The sequence below is a fragment of the Salarias fasciatus genome, chromosome 15, assembly GCF_902148845.1.
Source record: "Salarias fasciatus chromosome 15, fSalaFa1.1, whole genome shotgun sequence".
Taxonomy (NCBI): Eukaryota; Metazoa; Chordata; class Actinopteri; order Blenniiformes; family Blenniidae; genus Salarias; species Salarias fasciatus.
This window is the reverse complement of record NC_043759.1, coordinates 7,038,830-7,057,080: the sequence shown is the minus strand read 5'-3', so window position 1 is coordinate 7,057,080 and position 18,251 is coordinate 7,038,830. Positions and strand designations below refer to the sequence as shown.

General features: G+C 40.8%; 1 protein-coding gene across 2 annotated transcripts in view; it reads left to right on the top strand.

The window, feature by feature from the left end:
* The first annotated feature begins 4,267 nt into the window (after positions 1 to 4,267).
* filip1b (filamin A interacting protein 1b) overlaps positions 4,268 to 18,251 on the top strand; it is a 32,670-nt gene continuing 18,686 nt past the window's right edge. For both annotated transcript variants that reach the window (XM_030110456.1, XM_030110455.1), the window contains exon 1: positions 4,268 to 4,554. The gene's annotated coding sequence lies outside the window, so the exon portion shown is untranslated. The remainder of the gene's footprint in view (positions 4,555 to 18,251) is intronic.

The following is an 18,251-nucleotide window of genomic DNA, read 5'->3' as shown; positions in this document are numbered from 1 at the left end:
TGAGTGACAAAGCAGATATGTCAGTGTCAGTTTGCTTCAGAAGCTTTTCACTTGCGATAGTTGCCACATGTCTGTGGTAGTGGGGCTCCTCTCCAGCTCTTAGTCGGTTCAGAAGGACGTTTTGTATCAAATGTGTCTGTATGGTTCTCAGTGTGAGAGCAGCACCCACTACTCAACTGTGCAGACTGTGATTATTAATATTACTGTTACTGCTATTACTACTATTGTTACTGATGTGTACGGTGAAGGACTGGGAGTGGATATTAAAAGGCTTCATAATGGCCATAATGGCTTTCATCTGTAGGATATTTATCAAAGTACGATGACACATCTGAAAGGAGAAAAATTGGAGTTTATGAACTCTCAGAGGTGCCAGTGTTGGGAACCATCGACACAGCAAAATAGTTTATCCTCGTAAATGAAATAACAAGAGGGTAATTTAGAGCAAAAAAAAAAAAAAAAAAAAAAAACCCCTGTGTTGTGTGTCTGCGCCAAAGAAAATGGACTTGTGAGAACCACATGTGTGTGAATGGTCCAGAAAGTCTTTGACTTCTTGGATGGATTGGAGTGATGTGTGTGTGTGTGTGTGTGTGTGTGTGTGTGCGTGTGTGTGTGTGTGCGTGTGTGTGCGTGTGTGCGTGCGTGCGTGCGTGCGTGTGTGTGTGTGTGTGTGTGTGTTTTGACCCTCACAAAACACGTTTTGCAAGACATCTTGGCTTCAATATTGTTTCGTGACATGATTTGCTTATTTTTCAAGCACTGACATGATTTCAAGTGTAGAAGCTTGAATCACTGTGTTGAATCACGAAATATATTTGCAAAAGCCTCTAATGACAGAAAATGAATTGGGGATCAGGGTCAAGAGAAAGACTTGAGCAACAGGAAATGATGAGGCCAAGTTGATCAAAAGTGCGAGTGACTGAAGTCAATCTACTGCTTCTAACGCTGAAGCATTACTTGCCTACATGTGGCATTTGGAAACATAATTCAGGAGTTTGATTTCATGACTAAATCAGAGGCCCGTAATATTGCTCTGCTTTCTGGGTTGATTTACCCAGACATTCCCAATCACGATGAATGGTACTTCCAAAGCAGGTAATTCAGCCCAGGCTTTTCTAATGAGGATCAGTTCACATAAAAGGGGGGGGGGGAGTTTGCAGCGTCTGACCAATCGCAAGCCCTCAGAGCAGCTTACGTCACGATGGATTAGAAAACAGATTCTTCAAGTATATGAGGAATCATCATCCAGTTTAAAAGCAACACGGTCAGAGAAAAAGCCAGGAAGAAATGCTGGGAGAAAACTGGCAACTCTGTTCATCTGATTTTGAGAGATTATACAATAATAATTTATCAGACAATATGAACTGAGGTAGAGCTTTTATACAAGTCAATCTCTTATTCAGACCATCAAGTGCTTCAAAGAAGTTTAGCTATTCAGTGTAAATTGCCATTGTGATTTTCTCTGTTAAGAAGTGAACCAGTGTCGCAGTACAGAAAACCCACAGATAATCCAGGACACATCTGCATCCAGTGGCTCCATCAGGTAGACGAGGGATCTGGTGAGCAGATGGAGGATCTATCGTGATGAAATATTTCCATACGAATGTGGCAAGTTATCATTGTACTAGTTGGGTCAAGATGGTGACACTTCTTCCTTTACTGGCCGCTGAAACCTCCTGTCTGATCTGAGCTGAAACATGAAGCCGCTGTGGAAGAAGGCAGTGGACAGTTTTTCCAGGTCTGCTCTAGAGTTGAAATCTCATTGGGTGCGTCTGCACAGGACTTTTAATTCCTCTTTAAATCCCAATAAAAGTTAATTCTGCTCTAAAATGACCATGTAAACACCTGGAATCTTGATTCAGCATTAAATTTAATTACATTAAAAAAAAAAAAAAAAAGAAAACCCACAGATAACCTTAACGTTATCTTGATGATGGAAAAAACAGATCCAAGGTAGAGGACTGTACAAGGTTATCCACAAGCTTGGATTTCCACCAACTCTTCATGTCCTTCTATTTAGTATGAAAGCTACAGTTTAATTCAATAGTTTCCTGTCAGACAGCTCTGAGATCGGTCGCGAAGATAAACAAGGTTGTGTCCAGGCATCTGCCATCTGCTGAATTCCTTATCGGTTTTATACACCTCAAAACCAAAACTGAGCTCAAACCAACCCAGGAAAGGCGCTGATGTTTATTCTAACAACCAACAGGACAGCAACAGCCAGTGGCCTTGGGTAATGATAATGGTGTGATCAGTGGTCATGCTAATGCTTGTACTCAAAATTTGATTATTGAGCAAATCCAAAATGTACAAGTTGAGATAATGCAAATGTAAAACATTAGCTTCAGGTGTTAAATACTGCACATGCACCAGTGTAGAGAATGGCGGTCCTGCCATCGTTTAACAACACACCGCGATTAAACGAGGCTTCGAACTCGGCTGTGTTGTGTCTGCTGAAGCTGGCTGTCACACTTTGTTTCGGGTGCGCAGCTGAGATTTCTCCCCCCCGCCCCCCCAATCGGGAACAAATGTTCCTGTATTTACAGACGTGAATAAATCACAACGTGTTTGAAAAGACTCCCCCGGTCCAGCCTCGGGAAAAACTGCTGAGACAGTTCGGGGAGCGCGTCCAAACTCACAGCAATGAATAAAGAAGAAATAAGTGAGCGGCTCGTTTCTACTAATCTGAGCCAAACCCACACTGACACTAAAAAACAAACATTTACAAGCCGGTTAATGACTAGAATAAACCTCAACATGATTAATGATATCACTTAACTGCTGCATGTGCAACACTGTTCTCCTGCATTTGTTTGAATGAAGAAATAATGTGAAGACTTAATCACGAACAGCTGCTCAGTATTTATGTTAAAGCAATTTTACATTTGTCGGTTCAATTATAAAGATTTGTTGTGCTCTTATAACTTCAAATGTTTTGTGTTGAAGTAAGTCTTTTTTTTAAAATCCAACAATATCATGAAAATGCTTGAAAACATTGAACTATCAATGTCCATATGTTGTAATAGTGTTTATAATATAATCAGTGCTACAAAAAATAAGTATTTGATTACATTTAAAGCCCTGGGATTGACTGGTGACCTTCACATACACTCAGCTGGGAATTTCTCCTTCCCAGCACAGCTGGTAGAACATATGGATGTGAGGATGTGCAACTTTTCTCTTTATAATTTTGCATTCTGTTTAAATGTTGCGTGTCAGCAGTGTGACCACAGGGCCGTGGCATCAACATCCCCCGTTATGCAGATGATACGCTGCTGTATATGAACATTCCTTCCAATGACACGGGTCAGTTTCTGATCTTTTCAACTGAATCTTACACATCAGTCTGCATGACAGAGAACTTTGTGCAGCTTGATCAGGATAACACTGAGGATTTATCTCTGTAGGAGATGAAACGAGTTCTTTTGTTAAACATGTAGAGCACTTCATGCTGTTTTTTTTTGTTGTATGAAAAGTGTATTAAAGTTTGTTAAATCAATGGATTGATTGATAATGTGCACACAGCTGTGGCACGTTAGCACTGTGTGGCTAATTTGTCTCATGACTGATTCTCAGCACTGTCTCCGCACGCTAATTAATGCTAATGCTATCATGTTCCATGTTTACAGCGGTCGGTCTTATTTTGTTCTGGATGTCCGTTTACACCACAACGGTGCTCGGGGCCACTGCAAACACAGCTTTTTGAAAACAACTGTCCAGGTAGGACCTATTGGGAAACACTGAGGATCCTCGTCTCTTTGTTAACGGCAGAAATGCTTTTACTGCGCGTGCGCACTGCTGTCGTGGTAAATAGTTATTGCATGTCAACTACATCGTTTTCAGTGTCTTTGCCGTTGCCGTGTCAACTGATATCATGTTCAGACAACAGCCTGGGATGACGCTAACAACACAACAGCAGAAAGAGACAACGGTGTTGGGCGATGCCAGTGCTAATGCTAACAGCTCAGGAAGCAGGACAGAAGGTGAGCGTCGCTGTGAAGCTCTTCAACTCAACGGAAGTTCTTTAAGTCTCAAGTTGAAGCTAAAAAAAAATCTGAAGCGTTATAAATGACAGGAAGTGGCCTGCTAAACTGAGCGAAACCAAATCTTATCTGAAGAATCTGAAGTTACTGTATAGAGGAAGAGAAGGAGGAGGAAGAGAGAGAGGAGGAGGAGGAGGAGGAGGAGGAGGAGGAGGAGTGGTCAGCCTGCTGATACTTCAGCTGTTGGGGGGTTTGGAAAAGCCTCAGTCAGTCAGCCAGGCAGTTAGTTGAGCCGCTGCACTCAGACTGAGAACACGGGTTAAATATAGAGCAGAGTCTCACTCCCGATGAGCGAACAGGCCGAAGAGGAGCCGCACCGACAGAAAGGGGGAAGAGTCTGTTTATCCTCGCCGCTCCGAGAGGAGGAAGAAGCCTCGACACGCCGCGCAGCTCAGGCGGAACAGCCTCAGCGGGGAAGGTTGGATTTAGGAGGAGAGGACTCTGTGATGCTGTGAGTGAGGTCAACTCATCAATAAGGACATCAACAAGTGACTGAAGGGCCTGACACAAGGTGAGTCGGCTCAATACTGCCTCAAAGAGGCCAGAAACTTAAACCAGACTGAGAAATATCAGTGACAACACACTTTTTACAGCAACATGTGGGATGATCCAACCATTAAAAACTAGTGTGGAAATACTACAGCTATGTTAAGCATCTAAAAGTAAAATGTTTCTAGTTTTAATGAAATCTTCTTTAGTTCTTTGGTTTCATGAACACACAAATAAATCAACTTTGAGTGGCAGTGTCGCATTATAATTATATTCAATAAAATGAGGACAAAACTTTGCATACATTTTACAAAAAGTTTTATATAAATAAAATTACATGAATATAGGATACCAAAGGTCAATAAAGTAAACATAAGCAGCCTTGCTTTGAGGATCAGTTTTTGCACAAATAAGATTTCCGTATAGAAAAAGAGCATAGGCCTACATCTTTTTCTTACATACAGAAGTATTCAGTCTTAAACAAAACAGATTAACTTTAAATCAATATTTACATTGTTCCTTGTTTTCTCTACATCTGTGTGTGGTTTCTTTATAAAAACTTGAACGTTTTCTTCACCCACTAGTGTCTGAACATGAAAACTACATCATTTTCAGCATGTCTGCCATGATAGCGTTAACAGACATCTTTTACAAAAACAAAATATTTTCAATTCAAATGTTTTTGTGTAAGCTGGGCCTCAGGAAAGTGGAAAATAAGAATGATAATTCAACACTGGATGTTACAAACGTCTCATATATTCGATGTTCAAAGGAGACATTTGAGTTATACCTTTTTACTTTCTTCTCCACTGATTTCTTTTTTACTTGCTGGCCAATTTATTCCCACTTAATTGGACTAAAACTTAAACTTTTTGCAAGTTTCTCCTCTTGGTTTAGAAGTTAACATCAATTGATTGGTTGTAATGTGGAACTCCACCACTAGATGGCATTAAATCCCTCAAACATCTCTGCTCTTTCTTATCTGTTTTCTTTCTCAGCATTTATATTCTTATTCTATCTCAAATTCAATTGTAAGATTTTCTGGGGGGTGGGGGGGGCAAATTTCGTGGCCACCGTAGGTTCTCATCCTTGCTTTGAAAGCGGTAGATACGATTTGTTAAATTGATTTAACTTGATCTAGTCTTGTTTCGCTAGCTTATGGATGGTTTAAATATATTTTATGTCAAAGATCTTTCAAGATTTTATCAATTTATACCATCGAAACATTATTATGATGAGAAGTGCATATTTAGGACCTTAAAAAAAAGGAATTTTTTTTAATTATATCTGGAGAAGTTTCTAAATCTTCTTTTTCAGGCAACATGTGTTAGTGACCACAAATTTTCATATTAAAAAATATTGCAAACTTATAATATTATGAAGTAAGAAAATTAAGGAGGCATAATTTGGCATTAAAAACACTCTTTTCTGAGGTTTTTCTGTTAAGATTCCACCTCAAAATGTCACAAAATGTATCAGTTACTTGATATTTACACCTGAATCTACATCAAGTGGTCGTTGCTTACAGATTTTAATGGTATAAGTTTATTCCCTGATGCCTCCGATGCCCGGGTGAGTTTTTAAAAGCATCAAATAGAAAGACACGAGGTGGAGTGAATGTAAAGGGTCCATCCTGACTCATGAGAGGAGCGTCTGTGAGTCAGTGAGTTACGGCCGCCTTCATTCACAGCCCAGTAAATGCTTGTTTCAGGAAGCAGTACATTAGAAGGCATTAATTTAATAGATCTTTTACCAGAGTACTAAAGCTCAGCCCTCGGGGGGGGGGAAACGACGAACCGCTCTCAGATGCAGTGAGGAGATGATGCAGCAGAAAAAAAGCACATTTCAGTCATCTGCGTCCGTGTGTGTGTGGCTTTATGGCACAAATTAACCAAGTACACACACTAGTGCCACATCCATACTTTTCAAAACCTAAATTTCAGCTAGTCGAGGGGTCGTTGCGGGGTTCTGGAGCTTTTTTCCAACAACACAGTGTGTGAGGCAGGAAACACCCTGGAAAGATCAGCTGTGGATGACAGACAGGCAGAGATCAGTCCAACACACACTCACACACACGAAATGAAAAAATAAGCTGTCTTAAATAAGTGGATTTAGTGCTTGAACCTTTTCATTGACAAGATTCCGGTCGGGAACGTGAGTTCACGACTCAGAAACAGTGGTGGATGAGGCAGTTCCGGAGTTCAGCTACAGGTGACCAGTTCGACCAGGCCGAGTTACCGGCAGGGAGATCCAAAAGGAGGGTTCGGGACCAGGTGAGGTCAGGAAACACTAGAAGAAAGACGCGAGACAAGAAGACGCAAAACCGCAATGATCAAACCATAAAGCAGAACATGGGAAGGTAACAATAAACAAAAAACCAGGAACCAGAAACACAAGGACCGAGGTTAAAGGTCAAAGAAAAGCAGAATTTCTAGAATCCTGAACTTTTTGAGGAGAGAACCAGACTCAGAGGAGACTTGGAAAAGGTTGTTTTCAAGGCTTTATACATGCAGTTTCAGGGGCATCCAAGAGAAAGCGTGTTGTTTGTGAAGAAACCAAAGTACCGTCAAACACGTTGGTCCCTTCAGAGACACACTCCTTTCTTCACAATGGCAGATTTCATCCAATCACAGTTCTAATTTAGATGAAAACTGTGCTGGAGAAGATCTATAAACCTTGGAGAAAAATGCATGAACCACTTCAATGGGACGTCGGAGAGGGGGGTCCGGCCCGCTACCCCTCTCTGAGACGTTCTGGGGGATTTCCTGCCGGGAATCGTGGGTAGGGAATGACTGCATGTGGCATAAAAATCACCACAATGCTTTTAATGACATATCCTACTTATTTGCGGGGATGAATGAACGGGATGCTTTCATGTGTCGGCCCTGCAGTGTGTCAGCGTTTTGGCAGGGTGTGTGTTGTCTGCTGCGGGGATCAGACGGCTCCCCTTTCCAGTTGGAAAATGTGCCCCATTTGATCCATGCAAAAAGCCAAAACATGAAACAGAGGCGCTGTTTGGCTGGCCCTCCTCCGTGTTATCGTACCCAGCAGGCTTCGCCCTGCGCCGATCCCCCGGGAGCTCGATCTGCATTAATAGATTTTCTTTCCGCTGTTTTCATTGCGACTTATTTTTAAAACTTTTGTCAGCAGAGTCTGGACGATAAATGGAAGGAATGGGAATACAGTAAAAAAACAAAAAACAAAACCTGTTTATCACAAAGATCTTTACATTCATTTAAAGTCAAAATGGGAAAATCTGCTTGATTATTTTGACTTGGCCTGACTTCCTGTGTATCGCCGAGATAATTTTTTTTTTATCATAAATCATCTGTAAAATTAGCCGGATGGACGGTTTCCTCAACTGGAAGCAGCGACTGATTGGGTTCTGGTGACGATCCAGATGTTGGATTTTTTTTTTTTTTTTTTCATCAGTCCTTCCAAATTCGAGCCAGCACGCCACTTTCACTCAACATGTGAGGCTGACAGAAAGCGACGTGTGTTTAGAGGGACGAGGGACATGGATTCACACACTCATCGGCACGAATGAGATGTTACTTTAACTCTGAACTCTGAGCACCGCTGTCGTGTAAACAAAGTAACAAATGTGACGAAAGTTTTCTGAATTCACTCAGAAACATGGTGCAAACGGGGACTTTTTGTTTGCTTTTAGTCCAGATTACATATCTTCAGTTATACTTCCTCTGCTTACAATACGATTTCAATCAAATCTGAGGGGAGGTTTATAAGCTGGAGCTGATCTGCTCATCGCTCGTCCCCAGACGTGATTAAGTCTTTCATATTTCTATTTTATTTCAAGAATTAAAAAGACAAGAGAGCCGACAGCACCGACATTCATCAGTTAGACTCACAAATGAACTACTTATCATGAAATTACCAATAAACTACAACAAAGAGTGAAAGAACAGTCATGCGGACACAGACTTACTGAAAAATGATTTTAACTTAGCACAAAGCCACCGTTTTGATCAAAAAAGGACAACAAATGACCACAAAGTAAAAAAGTGGAAAAGATGGGGAAAAAAAACCCTACTCTAAGATCATTTAGATGAACGACATCCATGAAGATTAAAACACACACACACACACACACATAATTCAAATAGATATTGAAACAAAAAAGGGCCTATAGCTTTTTCCAGAAGTGTTTATCAGTGTCAAAAATAAGGTTCATGGACCAAAACTGGCCTGCACAAGGCTCCAATCCGGTCCCAAAAAAAAAAAAAAAAAAACAAATTGTAAAAGTTTCAAAGAAAGCATCAATTTTTTTTTCAAGATTTCATATCAGTGACGCTGCTGCAGATGCCAGCTAACTAGCATTAGCCTCAAAGTCATGCTGTCAAAAGAAAACAGAAAAACAATGCACCATAAATGAGACCCGGGTATCGTTAAAGCTAGGGTCGGCAATCTTGGAAAACTAGCATGTAGCACGAATGTAGCATCTCCCAAGGCTCCGCCCAGCTCCCACCCGATTGGAGGAGCTCCCGCTGGGAGCGAACGCACTGGACGCGGAAGCGCCGCGGGAGCGCCACTCGCACGGAGTTTGTGATCGCCTCCAATGTTATTAACCTTTCTGACTGCCTGCACACAACGCGCATAGGAGCGCAGCGCGCCCGCTCCGCTTCGTTCTATTTTTCCCGCGAGCCGCGAGCGCCGAGAGCGCCTTGGCAACGCGCACGCGCAGTGAACCAGGGCCAGTGCACGCCATTGAAATGTACGAGCAGGGGGCTGGCGAAGGGATTGATTGGTTCCTGAAGAGCGGTCCGCGCCTTACGATTGGTCGGAGTTTTTACTGTCCTTTGGCCACTGCAGTTGTCAGATTTTTTCCGCACCTTTTTCCGTACACATAATGAATTGACTTCTCCCAGAGGGCAAGGAGCATTTCACTCAGTATGACTAAAAGTGCTTTTGGACAACATCGTCTACCCTAGCTTTGAGTGTAGTCCCAGCATGCATCTTTGACACGGAGTCAAAGAAAACACCTTTAGATAAAATCCACAAATTAAAATTGAGGTGATCGGGTTGAGGAAATGAGTTCCATCGCAATAATTCATCCAGAGAAATATCAACAGACTGGTCCTGAGTCTCTAAAATACAACATAAAGCAGGACAAATTGCACAATGACAAATAAAATTCAAATATAAATTTAGACGCAGATAGAAGTCAAGGTGAGTCAGCTGAGAAAATGTCTCTTTCGAGCAGGTTTGCCTTCATAAATTCATTCAAAACAGACGCAAACAATGCAAATGTTATCAGATTTACACCAATACACCTAATTAAATCCTCTAAATGTCATGTGCAATCCAGAAAAACCCCAGATATGCCATGTTGATGAAGAAAAACATGCTAAATGGAGAGTGTGTTTTGTTTTGTGAAGGATTTTAGACAGAAACAGAGCTCATTCATTTGTTTATATCAGGTTTAACAGACGTGCCTCTGTGGAGACGCTGTTCTCTGTCAGTTCGGACTCAAACAGTTCGCGTCGCCGTATCTGGCGCTGTTGGTTCGAGGCCGCTGATAAGCTCGGGAGCATGAGATCAGCCCGCTAATTCGGCCGCCTCGTGTCTCGGCGCGTCCCGTTTGGTTTCATAACAGCAGCTGCCGTTCCCATGACAGCAAAACAGGCGGCGGACGGGAGCGACGCTTTGTTTGGGTACGCTGCTCACAGTCGGGGGAGGCCGACGTCAATCGGCCGATAACCGCCGCACGCCGCGCGCTGGGAAAGAAGGTGATGGAGGAGATAAAGCCACTGAAGGTCAGACTCAGAACAGCTGGGTGAGAGTCGGAGGCACAAAACCGGTGTGAAGAGACACGAGACGAACACAAAGGGTCACAAAACTGATGGGAAACTATGTAAAAAAAGATAGGACGGAGTCAAAGTGCCTTAAAATTACCAAAATAAGAGGCTGGTTAGCTACAAGAAAGTGTAAAATAAGACTCAAGAGTACTTGGAGTGACAGAAAATACAACTTTTCAAAAACACTCCGTCTCCATAACCTGGCAAAAGCCATATTTACCTGTGCAGCAACGAACTGCTTCACATGTCAATCTGGGATTTCACTCGGCAAATCCGTTCGGGGAAGGAGGGACTTGCTGTAGAACTCTTTGCGTTCACTGGACAGAAGGACACAGCGCGCCCGCCTAACCGTGTTTGGTTTCAGCCATTGAGCCCGAGCGGTGCAAGATGGATTCTCGAGGTGTGTGTGAACAAATACCGCGAGAATTCAGCTTGCCGGCAAGGTTACCGTCTCCATGGAAACCAAAGCTCAACTTCAGTAAATTGTTCTTCTGGACAAACTTTCAAAAATGAAAAGTGTCACTTTATAAACCGTTTAAAGTTGCGTAAAGAGAGTTTTTAGAATCCTTTTAAAGATTCTCTAATCTGCTTTTACACCTGGTATTGCCCCGCCCTTCCTGCCCCGCCCATTCCCTGAGGATGGGTGATCAACCAGGATGAAGCTCAGAGGGAATCGAACTTTTTTACGGTCATAGGAGCGATCAACCACTGTACATCAGACAGACTCTTCGTTCATCTCTGTTTAAATCTTCCTCTCATTGTCAGCCTTTAACGCCATGAGAGAGGCTGATATTAACACTTTTTATTACTTTACGTCACCGCTCAAAAAATCCATCATGAAAAGGAAAAAAAAAAAAAACATGTGGCAAATTTAGTTCACAAAATCCAAGAGAGGACATTGAATTTGGAAAGGGAAGTTTTCCACTATATAATAACAGACAGAACAATGATCTGAATAGGTGTCTGGTGTGTACCATGACAACAGCGATACAGCATTAAAAACACACCTGTGAGGCTCAACAGGCAGGAGCGGACTAACGCTCAGCCTGGATTAATTAACCTCGTCCCTCATAAGTTTCTCACAAACTTGATTTCTGCTGCTCGATTCTGTTGTTACCTGCGGTTTGTAACGTGCAGAGTCACGTTTTTCTTTTTGGGCACACTTTGTTTGTGTTCAGCCTTTAAAGCCTGTAGCGCCCTCTGGTGGCTGGAGAAGTGTTTGTCCGTCAATCAGTACGAATTACACGTTAATTTCTATATAATTTGATGTATAACTCACAGGACTTTGAGAAAAAGTGCAATTTGAAGTCTTATTTTAGGTCTTATTTCCCCTTACAGCACATTAGGATGGTTGTTTTAAAGTTTTTTTTAATCAATAGAGATGGATTTGATTGGAGAAAACAAGAAAACAAACAGGAAAATTAGAAACAAAAGTTATGAAATGAATCCGGAGCATTTTGTTGGTGCCAGAAGCTTCATTCATACTTGATGAAGTGGTCTTTACCCCCGCTTGCTCGCCCCCCCCCACTCTAATACCTCTTTCCTCAGGAGGATGACATTGTGTTGACCACCACCGGCTTGTAAAAGTGACGTTAAAACAACCCAGCAGCCCCCCTCCCCCACCCGGTTCCTGTCCTGGCAGGGTTTATGGGGGGAAGTGAGCTCATGCTCCGTCCATCTCGGCTGCGTGTCGGCGGCTACGTCAGCTCTCCGGACCGATCGCAGCTGGTAGCTGGAAATCCGCCCCGTCCCCGGGAGGGAGCTTCACATCAGAAGACCTGACAGCATGGAAGGTGTCGCTCCGCCCCGTCGCAGCTTGGCTGACAAAAACTGAAAAGCATAACAAAGACGTGTGTGTCTGCTTCCAGATCAAACCCAGATCTCTGGATGTGAAACGAAAACTTCCTGAACCGGAAAAGGCTTCATGAGTTTATCTGTAGCGGTTTGTCTCAACTGCTTCCTACTCTGGTTTTGTGAATGTTTTATTTTTAATTTTACCTTCCTGGAAGAACCACTAACATTCATTTAACACTGTGAAGGTTTTCACAAATCAGTAAAACTCAGAGAGAAACACAATACTAACAAAAATCAGACCTGGAAAAGTGATTGCGTGATGAAGGCCGTGGCCCTGGGACTGTTGTTATGCTTCAAAATACATTAAATACACAAAGAGACAATAAACCAACCTTACAGGGTGCAAAGTGATCAGGGAAAACGTTATAAAATTGATAAAAACACTAAAGAAAATGACCCTAAATCATTGCAAATGAGCAGAATGTTCATAAAAAAAAGACACAAATATTGACATTCTGCTAAAAAAAAAAAAAAACTTCAAAACTTCCAAAGGACACAAATGGCTAAAACCAAAGAGTTTTAAAAAGAACATGTTTCAAAATGTTCACTAAAACACACAAACTGACCATAAAGTGACATGAAATAGCCACAAAAATATACGTAACTAATGTGAAATGAAAAGAATGTACTATAATGCAAAACGATCTCATTTACTTCAAAAAATTACTTTCTTAAATTACTTAAAAAAACACTTAAAAAAAACTCTCAAAACATCAGTAAAAACAATAAAATGACCACAGAGATGGAAAACTGCTCCCAAAAGGATTATAAAGAGATACAAAATTACTGTGAAAAGATGCAAAATGATCAGAAACAAAGAACAAAACATCACAAAAAGAAACCAAACCTCTTTAAAAAGACACAATATTTCCATAAAAAGACCTAAAACAACCTGAAACAAAACACAGAAGTGTAAATAAATTCAAATATCATTAAAAAAAAGAAAAAATGCTGAAAAAGCTGCAAAATGCTTTGAAGAGACATAAAACAACCACAAATACTGTGAAAAAGTGCTCAGAATTTTACAAAATAACCTGATATACATTGATAAGACCATAAATACATAAAAATACTGGATTTTAGTCAAAAGCAGCAAAATAATCACTAAAAGACTCATTAAACAACAAAAAAGTGATCACAAAATAACCTGTAAACCACAGAGAAGAGACACAAAACTACTGCGGAAAGATGCAAAATGATCCATAAAGTCCAGGAATAAAGAGAGGATCAGGATCTCGCTCTTAAACCTCAGAATAGACGCCGTTCTGGAGGCCGCGGTCGCAGCACGTGTTCCATCGCCGCACGTTCTGATTGTTCTATTTGTGAAATTGGCGGAACGTGAGCCCGGCTCCAAGTGTCACTATTTCAAGAAGCACAAGTGCTCGACGGTGCAAAGCTCTGTGTGTGTGTGTGTTTTGACATCAGCCTGCAGCAACAAGTGCTTTTCCATCGATTGATACGGGCTGATTTATTCAAGGCATCCTGTGATTTTTAGATGAGAGCAGATGTGGGTTTCAGAATGTTGCTGTGTAAACGTACGATCATAATTCAACTTGTAATCCATGTATTTTGAATGGTAACAAGTCCGAAAGTTAAATAAAATCAAAATTTTGCCACTGAGGAACTGAAAGGGCTCAATAAACGACAGTTTGCAGTATTTTCCATCCCTCTGAGCTCCAGGTATCTCCAAGCCGTCTCTTCTCTCCTGTTATGGAGCTTCACAGCCTCTATAACCTCTTTTTTCAACCCGCTCCAGAAGCCGCCGGTGTCCTTATATAGTCAAGGCCCAGTCTACATGCTTAAATCCTGCAGCATGTGAAAAATCCAGCCTGAAGGAGCCGAGGGGACGGAGGAGCTGCACCACTGCCAACATACAAAACAGCCGCTGTGCACCGTCTTATTCATGTCATCTTACCAAACATCACATGCACAAATATTATGTACGGTTATAAAACACCAGGAACATTATAAAGCCATCAAATAGAGGAACATTTGATAAATATGTGACAAAATCTGATATTTTTTGATTTTCTTGAATACAATGACTTCTTTCTGAAGCTTCTAATAACATGTATTTCAATGAATATTGACTTTTGGCATCTATTGCACCCTCTGGTGGTCATTGTAAGTATGAAAGAAGCTATGAGAACACATCCAGCAAAGAAAATAATGTTCATATTAGGCAAACTCGCTGTTTTGAAGAAAAAAGTATTTTAATATCACAGAGGACTAGAAAAACAAAAATTACTAACACCAAATTACAGCATCTTAACTCAGTCAAACAGGAGTTGAAGTTGAATGTTGATATTATTATAAAGTAACAAGAGGGGCCAGTTTGCATTAAAAAGTGAAATTCCCTCAAAGCAAACCAGTAAAAATATGGAATTAAGAATGACTCACACAGTATCTGTTTCAAGCACCAAAACAATCAATGAGTGATGTAAAAAAAAAGGTTTTTATTTTTAAAGTGGGCTGGGAAGTGAATTCCAGTAATGGATTTCTTTCATCAGTGACGTACGGAGGCTGTGATGTTTATACGATGAGGAGAGATGTTTTGCTCTTCAAGTTGTTGGAGGTGGGGGAGTCAAACTGGAGAAAATGGACACAGAGGTTGTTGAAAGCAGAAGAAAGTGGGAAGTCCTGACCACAGACGGTTGCAGTGGTTTAGGGGAAATGACCCGATCTGGGAGCTTTTCAAGCTAATGGCCTTTAGTGGCAGAAAGTTCTGGTTCGTCAATACATGTATGTCCTGAGTGTGGAGAGTGTTGGTGGGGACGAGGCGGACGGAGAAGCACTGAATGAATGACTTTTAGTTTTTCCATAGAATTGTGTATCATCAGCGTAGAGGTGGGCCAAACACTGAACCTAGAGGGACTCCACTGGTGACATTGTGAATGGAATTTAGAGCAAAACTACCACTTTTCTTGAAAAATTTGAGAATGATGAATTAAAAGTCAGTAGATTTAAGTTTTTATGCAAAAACGCAAAACTTCTGGTGTGTTTGGGAAAGGCTAGAACATGCAAACTCCATACAACAGGGCTGGGATTTGAACCTGAAGCATTTGCTGTGGTTCAACAGACAATATTGATTCATTCTGCTGTGAAGCACAAACCACTTTGACATATTTTAACTGTAAACGAAACCCAGAATTCACAGCACACGCTGCTGTTTTCACAGTATTTTCATCTCTTATGTAAAGGGCTTAGCCGTCGCTGGACCGTCTTTAATCATCCTCCAGCAGCAACACGTGCAACACGCTCCTATTACGGCCCAATCTAATCCAGATAATGAGGCAGGCGCTCTGCTCTGCAATTCGGCTTCAGTTCAGAATGAGGAAACAATCGCTGTCCGCTGGAGAAGACACGCTGCATCCATCTATATTTAAACGGGGGTGCATCTCCTATAAACTGATCCAGTGTTCGAGTCCGAGCGCGCTGACCGTGTGTGACCTGACTTTACTTCATCCACAACAAGGTTTGTTGTGGAGCTGCAGCTGTGAAGGAGTGAAAAGAAGGTTCAGGCATCCGTGGGATTGCTGATGGTTTATAAAGTGATAGCCCCGGAGTCCCCACCACCCCCAGCTCCCCATCCAGATCCTGGGCACCAGCGGGGGGACCCTAAAATTACCCCGTTAAGTCCCCCCAAAACAAACAGCTGCAAGAAGCCACAAGTTGTATTTACAGTGCAGAGCGAATCCGTTTTATTCAGAGGTGATTATTCCCAGTGCTCGTCTCAAGTCACTTCACATTTATTCTGGTGTGAATTTAGATCCCCAGATCTAAATTCACACCAGAAATGTGCACAAGTGGCCCCCTGCAGAGATGTACAGGAGAGGGGGTATTTAAAAGATGGACCAACGGGAATAAAATCACTTAAACAGAATCAAATAATGCAATTATAAAAAATTAATAGCCCAAAAAGAATAGAAAATAAAACTGCATTCCGAAAAAAACAAACGAAAATCAATTAAAAGGAAAAAAAATGATGAAATTAAAAAGAAAGGATTGTATCAGATATAAAAATGAAAGAGACTAAAACAGACATGAAAGAATCAAGGAAACTAATCTGAATAGAACAATTAATGGAAAAGAAATGAAATTATCATAAAATGAATGAAATCAAGAATTTATTACCATTTGGTCAAAACACTTGACCTATTTTAACAACTGGCTACGCATAACTTTTTTCTTTTACAAGCTTGGCAAATGAAAAAAAATGTTTTTTTTGTTTGTTTTTTTAAAATATAAGCAACATAAAACATCCAAGATAATCAACTTATAAAACTGGAAAAGAAAAAAAAAATTACCTTAAATTACTTGAAAAAAACTATTTGTACACAAATCAAATTAAAAAAAGACACGCATGAAATGAAACATTCAAAGAAAAAAATAATTAAAAGCAGAAAAATACACATTCATGAACACAGAAAAAGACTGGAACACCCAAGATGGTTTAAGTAAGCTAGTAAGTAAGTAAGTCAGCAATAAACAAATAAATAAATAAATAAGAGCTCTGTGGTTCCCAGGAGTCGAACTGGTGAACTTCTCCCCTGCTGCAGGTCTTGTGTGTCCCAGCTGTCCCAGTTCTTATCCACACTGTGAAGTGTAAATCAGCGGGATGCACACTCCATAAATATCTCCCCCGCGGAGAGTAGCAATGCCATGTTCCTCAGTTCACTCTCCAGCTTGTAGGTTTGATTTATTCACAGATAAAAAGACGCTCTGAGGCGACTTCAGCTTGAACTTTACACAGTGGTCAACATTCCTACAATGAAAAGACCACAGTGTAACAAGACTGTATTTTCATCATGCGAGGAAGTGGACCAAGCCCCAGGACTAAAGTGGGTCAAAAGATCAACTCAGATCAGTCCAGAGGTCAAAGGTCAATTGTCAATGCATGCAGGTCAAGTGCATCCAGACTGGGAAAGTCAAGTTTTAATCGACCTGTTTTTACAAAAAAGTCAATGTCATGATGAAGTGGAAAATGAAATTTTCACCTCAGAAGACTGTCTGTTTTTAGAAAGGAAGATGCTCTATAATCTGGATGTTAATGGATGTTAATGGAGGAAGATGTGGATCTTCGTGGAGGAAATTGCTTTAGAACATCTTCTATAAATCCATAACTGCAACTGTATTAGATGTGTAGTCTTTATTTTAAAGAAAAAAACTTACTTTGTGGCTCCAGGTGAGTTTTATTTAATGGAAAAAGTTCAAATCTTCTCTCTGATTCTTGAATGTATCTGTCCCTGGTTCAACTCTCAGGTCCAATTCGAAGGATAGATGTGTTGGTTGAGATTTCTGTGACACAGAGAAGGTCACAGTGTGAAATGAAATCTGGCCTCCCGCTGTGACGGCGAACGCTTTCCACAGATGAGTTTACTCAACGTCGGTGCATCTCGTTTGGCTTTGATGCAACACTTGGCAACCGGAACGAGAAGTGTCCGACCTGTAAACATCCGCTCTCTATTTACAGGCTTCACGCTCACTGTTTACTCTGTGATTCAAGCTTTAGGAATCATCTTTTATCAACAAGTCAACCGGCACGACGCTGCAGGAGCTTATTTTAAATGAAGTAATGTATGACTCTCCAGGATTAGACACATGTTGTGGTTAATGCTGCAAAAGCAAAATGAAACAATGAAAATATGAACATTGAGCGTTTCCCCAGTATTTAAACACACATGTTTATAATCTCCAAAGTTCACTATATGGGTTATAAACTGTGAAATATTTATTTTTAACACAAGGAATTTTGAGAAATACTCTTCATTTCTGGAATTAAATTGTGAATTTGGGTATTTTTCTGATTATTGTTGGTGTCACTTCACTTCTGCATTGTTTGGATTAAGGACAATTTACACCTTGTAATCTAAATTTTAGTACAAACTACTGTGGAGGACAACCACAAATTAGAATATTTAGTCTTTAATATCTACAGTTTTGCAACCAGTAAGTTTATTTTTTTAGCAGAGAAAATCCCTGATTTACATTTGAATCATTATAAAAAACATTTTTAATTTCCTGACTGTGGTTTATTTATTTGAGAAAT